The 15389-nt window shown below is 40.0% G+C and overlaps 1 long non-coding RNA gene across 1 annotated transcript in view; it reads left to right on the top strand.

Moving 5' to 3' along the window:
* The first annotated feature begins 824 nt into the window (after window positions 1-824).
* The window catches only part of LOC130708610 (uncharacterized), a 133493-nt gene continuing 118928 nt past the window's right edge, over window positions 825-15389 (top strand). The window contains exons 1-2 of the long non-coding RNA XR_009008876.1: window positions 825-898; window positions 1411-1527. This is a non-coding gene — a long non-coding RNA (uncharacterized LOC130708610). The remainder of the gene's footprint in view (window positions 899-1410; window positions 1528-15389) is intronic.

The following is a 15389-nucleotide window of genomic DNA, read 5'->3' as shown; positions in this document are numbered from 1 at the left end:
CAGGAGAGCACTAGGGTCATTGTGGCAAAAATAAAATCTCGTTAAAGCAGTGGGCATAATGTTTTGTGCATAATAAGCCTTCAGTAGATGTTTACTATTATTGTTATTGCTGCTGCTGTTTTTATTATTAATAAAAATGACCTCACTCCTGCTCCCCAGAAGTTCACAAGGAGTCCACACAGAATAACCGCAGCTGTCGCAAGGCAGGAGGTGACTTATTGCCAGAAGTCAGTCCTCGCCTTTTTCTCTATGCCAAAGGAAGGAGAGAGGCTCTGGAAACACAGCTTTCCCCTCTGCACACGACTTGCCTCCATTCCCATATGGACTGCTCAACTAGGCCGGGGGTTTGGGAAGGGGTTCAGCACGGTGATGCAGCAACGTCCTGGTGGCAGCAGGACCCTAAGGTCTGGGGAACAGGGAGTAGCACACCTCCTCACCTGCTTGCTCAGTGGGTGAAGATGGGGCGCTGGGGATGCTTTCGTCCAACTTAATCACCAGGGGAGTGGTGGTCGGGAACCAGTGGGGTCCAACCTCTTCTATCAAGGTTCAAGATTAGGAATCCTACGCACAGAGTACTCTCTTTTTCTGGCATTTCCATACGTTAATTCGATGACAGTTAAGAAGCAGGGCATTTTAACATTCACGATCAAATCTTAGTAGATTAGCAATTCCCAGTCGCCCACACCCCGTTGCGTCCCTAGCCGGGCTCGCCGGCGGGTCGCCGGCGGCACGGAGAGGGGGCGGCACTGCGCGGTGCCCGGGGCGAAGGGGCCGCTGCGCGGGATTTGCGGAGGAGGCGGTGCTGCGCGGAGCCCCGCCTGAAGCCGGCTGCCGCGGAGGCAGGCGGCGAGATGGGCGCGCTGTTTGCATTCGCCCGCAGTCATTTTTATCCGCGGAGGTAATGAAGTTGTCAGCGGCGCCCCGAGCGTGGCAGAACCTGATATTCAAATAGGCCTGCCGGGCGCCGGCCTTCCCCCTTCTCCCGCCCCCTGCGTCCCGCGAGTACCCGGATGAGCGCGGCGCCGCGTCTCCCCCGCCTGCCGCCGGCTTTGTCTGTGGCTCGGCCCGCACCCGCGCCCGCTCCCGCTCTCCCTGTCTTCTCCCTCTCCTTGCACCCCCTCCCCCTTTGTGTCCCTGGGAAGACTCAGCCTCAGACCCCAGCCACCCCACCTGGGCTGCTCCCCCACCGTGACCCCGCAAGCCCGGCTGACGGCAAGTTTGGGGGGGTTAGTGGCAGGGAGGCCGCCACCCTCACACTGGGCGCCGTCCCCGCTCCCTTTCCCTCCCCCCAGCGCCCCTCGCTCTCCTCTTCAGCTCCATCTCCAAGAAAGAGGACCTGACACTGACAGTATCATTTGGGCCTAAAGTCGTTCTCTCCCCTTTCTGAAGGCTTATTTGTGGTCTTTTCAGGGTTACAAAGCCCCAAACAGATCTACCCGCTGAGGCGGCTGAGAAAAGGCGGTTCGGCAGGTGCAGCGCTGTCAGGAGATGAGACGGCAAGCTAGACACACATCTGCTTTGAGACAGGTAGTTGATGGGGCACAGTGAATGTTTAAGCTGCTGGGATTCGTTTTCCTAGGCCTCTGCAGCTGTGCGGTCCCCTGGGTCAGCCACTGGACACATGTGGCTATTGAGCACTTGAAGTTTGGCTGATCCAAATGGAGATGTGCTGTAAGTGTGAAATACAGACTGGATTGAGAAGACTGAAAAAAAGAATGTAAACTGTCTCAATCATTTTAAAATATTGATGGGTTATTGAAATGATAATGTTTTGGATATATTGGGTGAAATAAGATATTATTAAAATCTATTGTCTCTTTTTACCTTTTAAAAAATGTGGCCACAGAGAACATTTAAAATGACATATGTGGCTCACATTATATTTCTGTTGGACAGTGCTGGTCTAGAGGCTTAATTAAGACCCAAGACCCTTCCCTCTAACCCTCTCACCTTAGTCTGCAGGGGCTTTGGAACAGGGCAGGGAGAGAGAGAAGGTTCTTGGATCTTAAGCATCAAATGCCCAGGCAGATAATTAGGAAGTAATCAGGATTATTGAAAACCTTGACAACACAGAGTTGAAGCAGTGGCTTAGGTTGCATGAACTGGCTGTTCCTTTCCCTTTGTTCACTGTAAAGAAAGACCCACGCTCCTGCCGCAGTCTTGCCGCAATTCCCTGGACTAACCGTGATTCCCTGGACTAACCATCCGTGTGCGAAGTTGGGCCTCTAGGAGTGCTTTGTGCCTTTTAGGAGTTATTTGTCACACACTAAACTTGCTGACATGCCATTTAGAAGAGTGAATACTGTGTATGCACTGTAACAACTATTTCATAAGTATTTTTGGTATACATTGTTCCTCAGCACGCACAGGGCTCCCGAAGTATGCATTGACATGATGCGCTGCCAGTGATGCGGGCCTGGGGGAGTCTCTCAGTGTGCATCGACTCCACACACGGCCACGGCTCCTACAGGGCTTTTATGGTGCAGCTTGCCAATGATCCGTGCGTTAAAGACTCCCGGAATATACATTGACATGGTAGACTGGAGTTGTTTGGGTCTACCGTGCCAATGATCCGGGGATAATTGCGGTGTGTTATGTACTTTCACTGAGATTGGAGTGTGCGTGGTCCTAATGGCAGAACCAGAACTGCCCCAGTTAAGCCCTGCTGTGACTCCCTGTGTGGAGTGCATGGACCTTTGACCTCCTGCGTCATGACACTGTGGCATTGCTAATGTTTGCGGATGTTTTAACTGACTCAATTGAGTTAGCATTTTTTTTTCCAAAAGTACTTTCTGTAATTCAGTACCTGGATTGGGGGTCCATGTACTGATGGTTTCATCTGGTTAATCATAAGCTAAAGATCTTGGAAAGGTCATATTTAAAGCAGAAAAAGTGGTTAAGAGAGAATAAGTTTGGGAGATGTGTATGAGTTTGAGAGGGTTAATATGGAATAAATAACCTAGTCTTGAGAAAACCTAGTTGCTTAAACTGAAATAGATAAAACAAGGAGGTGATAAGAAGATGGAAGATGGAAGAAATCATAAAATATATTCAATAGAAAAATAATTCAAACACTGCAGGAGTGTATCAAATAAAAAAATTGTCCTCCTGTCCCTTCCTTTCTTCTATACCATCCACTGTTACAATCTCTGTTAATATTTTTGTATACTTTTTAGTAATTTTTATACATATATGAATAAGTGTATCTATTCTTTGTTTACACAAGTGGGGTATTACCAAACCTTAACTCTCCAGTGCCTTGTATTTTGAACTAATAATATATCGAACATCTCTCCTTCTCAGTGCATTTAGATCTGTTGCATCCTTTGTAATGATTGCATGGAATTCCAGGATATGGATGTAACAATTACAAAATTTATGCTACTTCAACCATCACTGCAGTGAATATCGTTATACATTTGCAGATTTGTGCAAACATGTTCATGGGATAAATTTTTAGCAGCGGAAATGCTGGGACTAAGAGATGTACATTTAAAATGGTGATAAATATTGCCAAGTCGATAACCAGAATGATTGTACTGCTTTATACTCCAACTAGCAGTATGTGTGCCTATTTCCTCACTCCAGGTCAACACATAGTTTTTTCATGGGAGACACTTCTAATGTGTGTGAATGAATTTTTCCACTGTGTTCTCTGTACAGCTTTATGGTGAGAGCCCAGCACTGGGGGCTGTGATAAATGCAGTGAAGTGAGAAAATCAGGACCACAAAGTAGGAAGTCTCGTTAATCAAGATAAAAAATGATGGCTCCACAAAACACACTGAGATCGTTTGAATTTTGGTAATAGCTTATCAACATGGGAGAATTGGAATTAGATCACGTTAATTCATCATTCAGCAGATATTTATTGAGAAGTTATAAGTGAATTCTCCATTGGATTGTAAGCCCCTTGAGAGCAAAACTGTTGTCTTTTTAATCTCTGTGGCTTCAACAGAATTATGGAATGGGGCCGGGCCTAAATTTTTTTTTAAATCGCTGCTGTTGTCGATTTGCTTGTTTTAATTTGGCCATTTATTGTCACCATATACCTGGCTCTACCTGAAGTTGGATTTTCAAGATGGCTGACATTTTATCCTTGCTCCCAGCAGCTCACAGTGGAAGAGACAGCGGGATGTAAACCAGTCTGAAAATTCACATAGTATGGACAAAGTGAACATGAGCAACTAACTGTGGTGGAGTAAATAGTTTCCCCAAAGTCTGATATTTGAGCTGGGTCCTGGAAGATGATTAGGCAATGGTTTCCAGACCAACAAGGAAGGACTTCTAGACAGAGGAAGTCACAATAAAGGGATGGAGATTTGTGGGAATGCTGGTGTGAATGGCTCACAGGGAGTGTGTTGGGAAGAAGGGGACCTGAAGGGGAGGCACCACCTACTTATAAGGAAGCATTGAGTCAGGCATCCTGGAGCATCAAGGGAGTGACGTATAGGGAGGGAGTGGGCTTCTCATTCAGGCTTTATCTCTGAATTGTAGTGGGGCATTTGGAAGTCCTGAGAATCCTGTAGCTTTAAAGTGCCTCATTTGTAATATGGGACATACAGGCTAGATAATTTCTAATATTTTTATCAGCTCTAAAATCCAGTGGCCTTTGAGCTATAGGACTTGAACTTGCCTGCAAGGACTTTATCTTGTGTGTGTGATATCTTGGGGTGTTCCTTTAAGATGGTAGTAAATGGCTGGCTGTAATTTGCTGGAACTAACTACCATGGACACGTACCGTGATCTCAAAGTCTGCACACATTTTTGCCCCCACCCCAAAAAAGGGTTACTAATGAGAATGAAGAAGAAAACAAAACAATAGCAGGCAGTATAAGTCTTTTGATAATTACTCTTCATATGCCACTAAATCCTATCTTCACTGAAAATTGAACAGACACTGCTTAAACGGTTTCTCTGAAGTGTATTGCAGAATTGGATGTCAAGTGTCCTGTTTCTTGGGATTCATATGCTGAATGAATTTCATCGGATTTGATAAGCATGCCATCCATGTCCTTGTCTGTGGCAGAGGGAAGCATTTTGATTGAGACAATGTCTAAGGATAGAAAGAACGCTGTGGCCTATTGATTAGAGACCTTCCTCCAAGCTGACACCTAGAGAATTATTACCCAGCCCATCTTGCCCCAAAGAACGAGGGACTTGCTTAAAGTCTGTGCTGACTTCCAGATGAAATTTACGTAATTCCCCCAATTTTTAGGCTCAGGGTTTTCCAAGTTGCATTGGAGGCTATCTAGAAGCAAATAAAATAAACACAAGCAGATTGCCCATGGGACCAAACACATGGCATGATAACAACTCTTGTGACCAGTGACTCGTCTAAGATATGGGAGTTTGGTGAAATTATTGAATTATTGAAGAAGGATGTTTTGTCAGTCCTATTGGGAACTGTTCAGAGTCTTGAATTCTACAAATGCAAGCCAGAGATCAGAGAGGCTTTGCTGAAACCTCACAGAGTCAAAGCCTCTGCCCCACACGTTGATATTGGGGATTTCCAAAATAGCTTCCTGTGAGATCATCTTATGTGCGGAATCCATGGCAATGACTTCCAAGGGAGACTCCTGACTGATCCCAATTTGATGCTTTCTTTGGCATGGAGTGAGGCCTGGGCACTGAGAGTAAATTTTTAATTTTCTCAGAAATCAAATAGCAGTACAAGTTTGTTGAGACATGAAGAGAGAGATTTTTACTGCCTGGGTGAGCAGGTGCCAATCCCAAATCATTATCAGGACTTTGGAGACAAGCAATCCCTGTTCAGACAGCAGTCTTTTATCAGTGATCCACTCCCAGATTCAAGATAATGAGTAAAGATTGTTTTGGAAGAACGGTAATTGTGAAAGAGTGTGTCCCTCAACCAGTATGAAGTAGAGCAACTGGCAGAGCATGTCATATATATCATCGGGTGGTAGGATGCTTAGGTATTTCTATACCAGTGAAGACCAGGAGATCCAAAAGTACCCAACTGGGGGCCGTGAGCACCAGATGAAAGTAATGCTAGTTGTTAGTCCCTGACTGGTAAGATATCTCGCTAAAATTTTTTCATGGCCATTTACCAAGATTATTGAGCCTAACCTCATGGTAGGTGTAGAGCTGATATTTCTGGAGCTATGTTGTGATTGTGGAGTTTGGCTCCTTTCTGGGGAAGCATAGGGAAGAACAAAATTAGATCACTCAATTAGTTTCCAAAATTCTTATGTGCTTATGATCTAGCAAGGTAATTAGACTGTATCTTGGTGCTCAATAAGAACTGATCAAACAATGATTGAAGAAGGAAGGAAGGAATGATCTAATGTTAGATAAACAATAAAAAGGTAACAGTTGTTTTTATCTAGCACAATAATACATATGTATGAGGAGAGAAATGACTGAAAGCTTAAACATGTGGGTTACAGGACCCAACTACTTGTCACTAAAAGTTGAAAGAAGAGAAAAAACAATTAGAAAAAACGATCCATTTTTAAGGCCTTCACATCCTTTGAAAAACCAATTATAGGAAGCTGTCTCAAAATAGACTACATTTAAGTCTAGACATGTCATCAGTTGACTTGAAATCTTAAGTTTCTAATCTAACAAGATAGTTTTGAATAAATCACACATAACTAGTGAACTGTACTATTGTCTCAATACTTCAAGCCTGTGAAGCTCCTAATATTGACGTGAAAACTGAGGAGGGAAAGAGGAGCCAATAGAAACTTATAAAGGTCATTCCAAGTTTATGAAAAAATCTGATTGTCAGGCTGAAGCAGGAAAGTTCCAACAAAGAAGCAGAATTTTTTCACCTTAGAAAACATGTGTAGCATCTCCACTAAGTGAAATTCATACTGCACACAGAAGATTGAATTCCTGTAAGAGGCATTTAACTGGGGGAAGACAGACCTCGCATACTTCACACCATGGAGCTGCAGAGAATTTAGTGTCATACCCCAGAATTGTTTTCCTGGCATAAAACGTAAGCCGTCTTGAGGATAAGACCTAGACAATAAGTTTCATTTGGCACCAGCATTTTAACATCAGGTCTTAAGGGGCCACCAAAGCTACAAGACAGAAAGCAATTCTTCAGTGGCCAATGTAGCTGTTTTAAGAAGCACTGGATATTTTTACATCTCCTGGTAAATATGGAGATAGTCTCTCAGTGTACTTATTTTCAGGTTAAAATGTTCTGTGACTGGATATGCTATTATAGTTTTCAAAGTGAGGTTAGCAGGCGAGACACATCAAGATGCTTGTTAAATTTTAAAGGCAAATTCCTCTACCCCTGAAATCAGCAATAAAACCTTCCTGGGTGATTCTTTTTTTTTAAAATAAATTTATTTATTTAATTTATTTACTTTTGGCTGCATTGGGTCTTCGTTGCTGCGTGTGGGCTTTCTATAGTTGCAGTAAGTAGGGGCTACTCTTTGTTGCGGTGCTCAGGCTTCTCATTTTGGTGGCTTCTCTTGTTGCGGAGCATGTGCTCTAGGCGCGCGGGCTTCAGTAGTTGGGGCACATAGGCTCAGTAGTTGTGGCTCGCAGGCTCTAGAGCACAGGCTCAGTAGTTGTGGCACACGGGCTTAGTTGCTCCGCGGCATGTGGGATCTTCCCGGACCAGGGCTCGAACCCGTGTCCCCTGCATTGGCAGGAGGATTCTTAACCACTGTGCCACCAGGGAAGCCCCTGGGTGATTCTTAAGAACATCCAGCTTTGAGACCCCCTGTGGTTAGAGTTGCAATGGTATGATCTAAAGTTATTGGTTGATTCCTTTAAATATTGAAAGTTATACAATGGAGGAAATAGGCATGGTTAAACAAATACTTCTTTTAAAAATAAAAATAGCTTTGTTATTTGCTTCACTAGAAAAAATGGTGTATGCTCATTGTAAAAAATCAAGCAATGTTGGAAAATATAGAGTTTTCATACACTCTTTTTAGATTAGTGATATTAACTCTAAAAGTTGTATTTGTTGTAAATTTTTTCTGTTTCTCATTTGTCTTTTTTAAATTATAGGGATTTTACTTTTTTTTTTTTTAAACACGTGTTTTCAATTCGTGTGCACATTTATTACCAATCTTTTTTCCTTAAGGGATTGTAGAATTCTCTTCAATTATAACATTATGATGTAGCTTTAAACAGAACATAAAATATATTTTTTTAATTTTTAAATTAAATTAAATTTATTTTTTTATACAGCAGGTTCTTATTAGTCATCCATTTTATACACATCAGTGTATACATGTCAATCCCAGTCTCCCAATTCATCACACCACCACCCCCACCCCCCCGCCGCTTTCCCCCCTTGGTGTCCATACGTAAGTTCTCTACATCTGTGTCTCAATTTCTGCCCTGCAAACCGGTTCATCTGTACCATTTATCTAGATTCCACATATATGCATTAATATACTATATTTGTTTTTCTCTTTCTGACTTACTTCACTCTGTATGACAGACTCTAGAGCCATCCACGTCTCTACAAATGACCCAATTTCGTTCCTTTTTATGGCTGAGTAATATTCCATTGTATATATGTATCACATCTTCTTTATCCATTTGTCTGTCGATGGGCATTTAGGTTGCTTCCATGACCTGGCTATTGTAAATAGTGCTGCAATGAACATTGGGGTGCATGTGTCTTTTTGAATTATGGTTTTCTCTGGGTATATGCCCAGTAGTGGGATTGCTGGATCATATGGTAATTCTATTTTTAGTTTTTTAAGGAAACTCCATACTGTTCTCCATAGTGGCTGTATCAATTTACATTTCCACCAACAGTGCAAGAGGGTTCCCTTTTCTCCACACCCTCTCCAGCATTTCTTGTTTGTAGATTTTCTGATGATGCCCATTCTGACTGGTGTGAGGTGATACCTCATTGTAGTTTTGATTTGCATTTCTCTAATAATTAGTGATGTTGAGCAGCTTTTCATGTGCTTCTTGGCCATCTGCATGTTTTCTTTGGAGAAATGTCTATTTAGGTCTTCTGCACATTTTTGGATTGGGTTTTTGTTTTTTTAATATTGAGCTGCATGAGCTGTTTATATATTTTGGAGATTAATCCTTTGTCCGTTGATTCATTTGCAAATATTTTCTCCCATTTTGAGGGTTGTTTTTTTGTCTTGTTTATGGTTTCCTTTGCTGTGCAAAAGCTTTGAAGTTTCATTAGGTCCCATTTGTTTATTTTTGTTTTTATTTCCATTACTCTAGGAGGTGGATCAAAAAAGATCTTGCTGTGGTTTATGTGAAAGAGTGTTCTTCCTATGTTTTCCTCTAAGGGTTTTATAGTGTCCGGCCTTACATTTAGGTCTCTAATCCATTTTGAGTTTATTTTTGTGTATGGTGTTAGGGAGTGTTCTAATTTCATTCTTTTACATGTAGCTGTCTAGTTTTCCCAGCACCGCTTATCGAAGAGACTGTCTTTTCTCCATTGTATATCCTTGCCTCCTTTGACATAGATTAATTGACCATATGTGCGTGGGTTTATCTCTGGGCTTTCTATGTTGTTCCATTGATCTATATTTCTGTTTTTGTGCCAGTACCATATTGTCTTGATTACTGTAGCTTTATAGTATAGTCTGAAGTCAGGGAGTCTGATTCCTCCAGCTCTGTATTTTCCCCTCAAGACTGCTTTGGCTATTTGGGGTCTTACGTGTCTCCATACAGATTTTACGATTTTTTGTTCTAGTTCCATAAAAAATGCCATTGGTAATTTGGTAGGGATTGCATTGAATCTGTAGATTGCTTTGGGTAGTGTAGTCATTTTCACAATATTGATTCTTCCAATCCAAGCACATGGTAAATCTCTCCATCTGTTAGTATCATCTTTAATTTTTTTCATCAGTGTTTTATAGTTTTTTGCATACAGGTCTTTTGTCTCCCTAGGTAGGTTTATTCCTAGGTATTTTATTCTTTTTTGTTGCAGTGGTAAATGGGAGTGTTTCCTTAATTTCTCTTTCAGATTTTTCATCATTAGTGTATAGGAATGCAAGCGATTTCTGTGCATTAATTTTGTACCCTGCAACTTTACCAATTTCATTGATCAGCTCTAGTAGTTTTCTGGTGACATCTTTAGGATTCTCTATGTATAGTATCATGTCATCTGCAAACAGTGACAGTTTTACTTCTTCCTTTCCAATTTGTAGTCCTTTTATTTCTTTTTCTTCTCTGATTGCGGTGGCTAGGACTTCCACAACTATGTTGAGTAATAGTGGCGAGAGTGGACATACTTGTCTTGTTCCTGACCTTAGAGGAAATGCTTTCAGTTTTTCACCGTTGAGAATGATGTTTGCTGTGGGTTTGTCATATATGGCCTTTATTATGTTGAGGTAGGTTCCCTCTATGCCTACTTTCTGGAGAGTTTTTTTTAACATGAATGGGTGTTGAATTTTGTCAAAAGCTTTTTCTGCATCTATTGAGATGATCATATGGTTTTTATTCTTCAATTTGTCAATATGGTGTATCACATTGATTGATTTGCATATATTGAAGAATCCTTGCCTCTCTGGGATAAATCCCACTTGATCATGGTGTATGACCCTTGTAATGTGTTGTTGGATTCTGTTTGCTAGTATTTTGTTGAGGATTTTTGCATCTATATTCATCAGTGATATTGGTTGGTAATTTTCTTTTTTTATAGTATCTTTGTCTGGTTTTGGTATTAGGGTGATGGCGGCCTCGTAGAATGAGTTTGGCAGTGTTCCTTCCTGTGCAATTTTTTGGAAGAGTTTGAGAAGGATGGGTGTTAGCTGTTCTCTAAAAGTTTGATAGAATTCACCTGTGAAGCCATCTGGTCCTGGACTTTTGTTGTTGGAATATTTTTAATCACAGTTTCAATTTCAGTGCTTGTGATTGGTCTGTTCATATTTTCAATTTCATCCTGGTTCAGTTTTGGAAGGTTATACCTTTCTAAGAATTTGTCCATTTCTTCCAGGTTGTCCATTTTATTGGCATAGAGCTGTTTGCAGTAGTCTCTTAGGATGCTTTGTATTTCTGCGGTGTCTATTGTAACTTCTCCTTTTTCATTTCTCATTTTATTGATTTGAGTCGTCTCCCTCTTTTTCTTGATGAGTCTGGCTAATGCTTTATCAATTTTGTTTATCTTCTCAGAGAACCAGCTTTTAGTTTTATTGATCTTTGCTATTGTTTTCTTTGTTTCTATTTCATTTATTTCTGGTGTGATCTTTATGATTTCTTTCCTTCTGCTAACTTTGGGTTTTGTTTGTTCTTCTTTCTCTAGTTCCTTTAAGTATAAGTTTAGATTTTTTATTTGAGATTTTTCTTGTTTCTTGAGGTAGCCTTGTATAGCTATAAACTTCCCTCTTAGTACTGCTTTTGCTGCATCCCATAGGTTTTGGATTGTTGTGTTTTCATTGTCATTTGTCTCTAGGTATTTTTTGATTTCCTCTTTGATTTCTTCATTGATCTCTTAGTTATTTAGTAATGTATTGTTTAGCCTCCATGTGTTTGTGTTTTTTACGTTTTTTTCCCTGTAATTGATGTCTAATCTCATAGCGTTGTGGTCAGAAAAGATGCTTGATATGATTTCAGTTTTCTTAAATTTACTGAGGCTTGATTTGTGACCCAAGATGTGATCTGTTCTGGAGAATGTTCCATGTGCACTTGAGGAGAAAGTGTAATCTGCTGTTTTTGGATGGAATGTCCTATAAATATCAATTAAATCTATCTGGTCTATTGTGTCATTTAAAGCTTCTGTTTCCTTATTAATTTTCATTTTGGATGATCTGTCCATTGGTGTAAGTGAGGTGTTAAAGTCCCCCACTATTATTGTGTTACTGTCGATTTCCGCTTTTATAGCTGTTAGCAGTTGCCTTATGTATTGAGGTGCTCCTATGTTGGGTGCATATATATTTATAATTGTTTTATCTTCTTTTTGAATTGATCCCTTGATCATTATGTAGTGTCCTTCCTTGTCTCTTGTAGCATTCTTTATTTTAAAGTCTATTTTATTTGATATGAGTATTGCTGCTCCAGCTTTCTTTTGATTTGCATTTGCATGGAATATCTTTTTCTGTCCCCTCACTTTCAGTCTGTATGTGTCCCTAGGTCTGAAGTGGGTCTCTTGTAGACAGCATATATATGGGTCTTGTTTTTGTATCCATTCAGCAAGCCTGTGTCTTTTGGTTGGGGCATTTAATCCATTCATGTTTAAGGTAATTATTGATATGTATGTTCCTATTATCATTTTCTTAATTGTTTTGGGTTTGTTTTTGTAGGTCCTTTTCTTCTCTTGTGTTTCCCACTTAGAGAAGTTCCTTTAGCGTTTGTTGTAGAGCTGGTTTGGTGGTGCTGAATTCTCTTAGCTTTTGCTTGTCTGTAAAGCTTTTGATTTCTCCATCGAATCTGAATGAGACCTTGCTGGGTAGAGTAATCTTGGTTGTACATTCTTCCCTTTCATCACTTTAAGTATATCATGCCACTCCCTTCTGGCTTGTAGAGTTTCTCCTGAGAAATCAGCTGTTAACCTTATGGGAGTTCCCTTGTATGTTATTTGTCATTTTTCCCTTGCTGCTTTTAATAATTTTTCTTTGTCTTTAATTTTTGCCACTTTGATTACTATGTGTCTCGGCGTGTTTCTCCTCAGGTTTATTCTGCCTGGGACTCTCTGTACTTCCTGGACTTGGGTGGCTATTTCCTTTCCCATGTTAGGGAAGTTTTCGACTATAATCTCTTCAAATATTTTCTCTGGTCCTTTCTCTCTCTCTTCTCCTTCTGGGACCCCTATAATGCGAATGTTGTTGTGTTTAATATTGTCCCAGAGGTCTCTTAAGCTGTCTTCATTTCTTTTCATTCTTTTTTCTTTATTCTGTTCCACAGCAGTGAATTCCACCATTCTGTCTTCCAGGTCACTTATCCTTTCTTCTGCCTCAGTTATTCTGCTATTGATTCCTTCTAGTGTATTTTTCATTTCAGTTATTGTATTGTTCATCTCTGTTTGTTTGTTGTTTAATTCTTCTAGATCTTTGTTGAACATTTCTGCATCTTCTTGATCTTTGCCTCCATTCTTTTTCTGAGGTCCTGGATCATCTTCACTATCATTATTCTGAATTCTTTTTCTGGAAGGTTGCCTATCTCCACTTCATTTAGTTGTTTTTCTGGGGTTTTATCTTGTTCCTTCATCTGGTACATAGCCCTCTGCCTTTTCATCTTGTCTATCTTTCTGTGAATGTGTTTTTTGTTCCACAGGCTGCAGGATTGTAATTCTTCTTGCTTCTGCTGTCTGCCCTCTGGTAGGGATTTTACATTTTTTACAAAATAAAATTTATCAGGTTTTCCCCTTTTCATTTGTGGCCTCTGACTCATGATAAGAAAGACTGCCATTTTCCTAGGATAATAAAAATCTTTATCTTTTTTCCCCTATTACTTTATAGTTCTAATTTTTATATTTAAATCGTTGATCCCTCTGGAATTTAACTCACTGTAAAGAATGAGGTTGGGATCCAGCTCTATTTATTTTTTCCAAATGACTAGGTATTTTTTTGAGATCATTTCTTGAATAATTTATTTTATTCCCACTGATATAAAATGCCACTTTTATTATGTACTAAATGTCCATATATACTTTCTGGGCTCTACCATGGTAATTTGATTACTCTGCATTTTTGTGCCAGGTCCACACATTTTAATATCTCATTACTGTTCATTTTTAGAATTTCCCTGGCTCTTCTTAAATGTTTATTCTTCCAGATGAACTTTAGAATCATTTTTCAAATTTTCAAAAAAGATCCTGTTGGAATTTTCATTAGAATCACATTTAATTTATAGATTAATTTTGGGGGGAGAATTGGATTCTTCACAATTCTGAGTCTTGCATGAGAATGACACATGATTTCCCAATTGCTCAGGCCTTTGTTTGAATGTCCCTCTGTGTGTGTGTGTGTGTGTGTGTATCACAAACAGATATTGCCTGTTTCCTGTAAAGTTTGTTTCTGGGTGTTTTACAGGGTTTTGTTGGTTTTATGATTAACCACATCTTTCTTAGATATATGCTTAAAGAAGCTACCCTGTGGCATAGAATGTAAGCTTGGAGCTGGATTGCCATTTTAAGGGGTCAGTATGCAATAGAAGCCTGTGTTTTGGAGACAGACCCATGTGGATCTTTGTTATATCTTCCAGATTGCTGTGACACTTTGGGAAGAGTCTCCTCTCTAAGCTTCTCTCCCTCATCTGTAAAACAGAAACCTTGGAGGGATTTGTAAGCATCAGTGATAATACTCGAAACACCTAATGTAGGGCTTAGCACTTACTGAGTCCTCAGATATGGGAGCTGTTTGAGGGCCAGGCTAAGGAGTTCATTTCAAAATTCCTTACAAGGTTGAGATTCCTTGAAGCTTTCAAAAACATATTTGTATCCAGCAGATTTTTAAAGAGTGCTCTGAGTAAAAGCACTGTTCTAATAGCCTTCCCTCCCCTCACCCCTCTTCCCATGATTGAAAAATTTGATGTGAGTAAGAGATCTTATCCAGTGACTGTGTGGTTCTGAGCACCATCACTGCTGAAAGTTTTAGTCTCAGCCACATCACAATGGGAGGCCTGGTTCTTTCTTCTTACACTGTTAATTAATGGTCGCTTGGGGAGTTTGGGGACAGGCTTCAATGTGTTAATGTCTTAGAAAAATACATCTGAGGTACAAAGACCATTTGGAGTACCCAGTTAAGAATGGTTTGCCACATAGAGTAGAGCCTAAAGAAGGCTTTCATAAACATGGGTGTTCAGCTAAACCAATAGTTAGCCCCACATTCTTAATGGCATAATCACCAACATAACCGATTCATAATAATGGCCTTTTAATGTTGAAACAATTACTTTGGATAATAAAATTACACTTTTAATTTGCTTGACACCAAATTCGACCTGTGTGGATCATCTGATGGTGAGGTGAGGGGAAGGAGAGTCTGCTGAGTTCTAAATACATTATAAGGCGTTAACACATAATGTGCATAATGTACTTCAGGCCTGAGATGCTCTAGATGGCTTAGTGGAAAAACAAAATGGTGATCAGAATATGCTGTTGCTTTGGAATTTAACAAATACTTCATAATTTATGTATCAATTTCCACAAGTTTCCTTAGGAGGAAATAGTTAAACCTTGAAGTTGATGTGCTTTGATTAATTTGTTCATTTGGAATGCCTACTGGGGAAAGTGCTATGGGAGATAATGATCAGCAAGTTTTTGTTGAGTAAAAAATAATGCTGTATCCTGGGAGGAAAATGTAAATGAATTGATTACTCCACTATAGTAATATCTTTATATCCGTCATTTGGATATTGTAAACTGTTTGTAATCTGTTTTTTTAAATTGAATTATTTAAAATTTCATCAGTGCTTTCAAATTCTTTTGGGAAGTAGGGGAGTTTTAAATTGTAAATAATTCAAAAGCCTCCACATG

Source organism: Balaenoptera acutorostrata, chromosome 7, assembly GCF_949987535.1.
Source record: "Balaenoptera acutorostrata chromosome 7, mBalAcu1.1, whole genome shotgun sequence".
In the NCBI taxonomy this organism is placed as follows: Eukaryota; Metazoa; Chordata; class Mammalia; order Artiodactyla; family Balaenopteridae; genus Balaenoptera; species Balaenoptera acutorostrata.
Note: the sequence above shows the minus strand (reverse complement) of the source record. Positions and strands in the feature narration are given on the sequence as shown.